The following is a 2,124-nucleotide window of genomic DNA, read 5'->3' as shown; positions in this document are numbered from 1 at the left end:
AAAAAAAAAAAAAAAAAAAAAAGTAAAATAATAATTAACAATAGTCTCTGCCCACATCCGCCAGAGCCTGTTCACGTCGACTGACCAGAGTCGCACTATTAAGGCTTATTTCAAATGTAAAGGGGCTCTGAACCCCTCTGGACTGCCAGGACCCCAGCTTTCTATCCTCTAAAACCACTAAGAATAAAGTCCCTGCATCAGTTTTTACTAGAGCTAATCACCTGTCATGCTTGGAACAGGGATCCTACCCAGATTGCCCTCAGCCCCAATAATCATGAAGTGCACATCTGTAAGATGGACAGTAGCCAGTGGGTGAAAGCTCACGAACTCAAGAAGCACCACGGACACATCACAGGTATTGACTGGGCTCCCAAGAGTGACCACGTAGTCACTTGCGGGGCAGACTGCAATGCCTATGTCTGGAGTCAGAAAGGTGGCATCTGGAAGGCGACCCTGGTGATCCTGAGGATTAATGCACAGCCACTTTTGTGAAATGGTCCCCTCCAGAAAACAAATTTGCTGTGGGAAGTAGAGTACGACTCATTTCTGTTTGCTACTTCGAGTCTGAAAATGACTGGTGGGTAATCAAGCACATTAAAAAGCCGATCCGCTCCACAGTCTCAGCTTGGATTGGCATCCCAACAACGAATTGCTGGCAGCAGGATTTGGGCGACTTCAGATGCAGAGTATTTTCTGCCTACATTGAAGAAGTGGATGAAAGCCAGCCAGTACACCCTGGGGCAGCAAGATGCCTTTTGATCAGCTGATGTCAGAGTTTGGGTGGCAGTGACACTGGGAGCTTCTCTGCCAGTGGGAGCCGCCTGGCCTGGGTTAGTCACGACTGCACTATGTCTATTGCTGATGCCTCAAAAAATGTCCATGTCTCAATTCTGAAAACGGAGTTCCTGTCACTCCTAAGTGTATCATTTGTCTCTGAGTGTTAGGGTCTGTAAACAAGTCAGGATGGCGCCTGGCATTTTGCAGGAGGGAGTGGTTTGTGAAGTAACACCAGCAAGCCATTAAGTGTGGAGATTCCTTATTGGTTGACTGCTGTATCTAGTTTATGTTAATTAAGATAAGCTGTGTGTAATGTATATATACCCCTCCTGTCCTACAATAAACGGCTCCCACTCCTGCTGTATCAATGTACACAAGTTGTTCGTCACCCCCTGGTTATTTTGCCCAGCCAGCCAGGCTGTGGCAGATGGTGGCCTGTCTGGGGAGCCCCAGGACCCTTGGGGTAAGTGATGAAAAAAAGCTGTCCGTCCCTAGATAGGACAGGAGCAAATCTGCTCGTCCCTAGGCAGATAGGGCGAGAGGAAAAATGGCCATTTTGAGAAAATGGAGAAGATTGATACAGTATGTTTGTGTCTTGTTTTGTCTTGAAATGTTGTATTGTCTTTGTGATGAAAATATGGAAGGGGTGTTAAGTAAATTGATAAGGGAAGAAGGCACCCCAGTGGAACCAAGAGCAGTTAGGGCATATGTTGATGGAAGCCCAGGAACTCTAGTCGGAAAGAAGAAAGTTCAGAAGAAGAAGGATTATCAGGAAAAAAAAGTTGCAGCAAAAGGCTATTACTAAATACTTTTCGTTACCGGAGGGTGCGTGCATCGGCGTGGTGGCTGCCACGTGCGCAAGCCAGTCACGGAGCAGCAAGGACTTTTCAAGCGGTGGCGGCCGGCTCTTCCACTGCCAGGAGCCCAAATCTAGACCTGACCTGGAGGCACAGTCTCGCGGGCTCTTGATCCCTGTGCCTGGAAGCAGTTTGAGTCGGGAACACTCCCCGGACTCTCCCCGGGGCCAAGTCCCTGAAGTTTGATCATTTCCAAGGCCAGTAACTACAATGGTTCTCCCACACCTGGAAGCTAATGAGTAATGAGCACTATTAAGGCTTATTTCAAATGTAAAAAACCTTGAGATAATGTACTAAATTGTTCAGAAGGTTGTTTTCTTAGTGCCTGCTGGAATACTACAGGATTTTCTTTAGCATCATTGCCGGAATTCCTGCCTTCATCCCAGTGCCGGTGAGGACAAGGGTGGAAGAATTTCCAGTGTTGCTGAGAACCGGACGAAACTTCAGATCAAGCTAGCTGCCTACAGAACTTACCTGGACTGTGATTTAA

The 2,124-nt window shown here is 47.3% G+C and overlaps 1 pseudogene; it reads left to right on the top strand.

The window, feature by feature from the left end:
- The first annotated feature begins 226 nt into the window (after window positions 1-226).
- On the top strand, window positions 227-944 carry LOC107135254 (annotated as a pseudogene).
- Window positions 945-2,124: the final 1,180 nt, after the last annotated feature.

Source organism: Marmota marmota, unplaced genomic scaffold, assembly GCF_001458135.2.
Source record: "Marmota marmota marmota unplaced genomic scaffold, marMar, whole genome shotgun sequence".
Taxonomy (NCBI): Eukaryota; Metazoa; Chordata; class Mammalia; order Rodentia; family Sciuridae; genus Marmota; species Marmota marmota.
The sequence above is the reverse complement of the archived record's forward strand: the minus strand, read 5'-3'. Positions and strand labels throughout refer to the sequence as shown.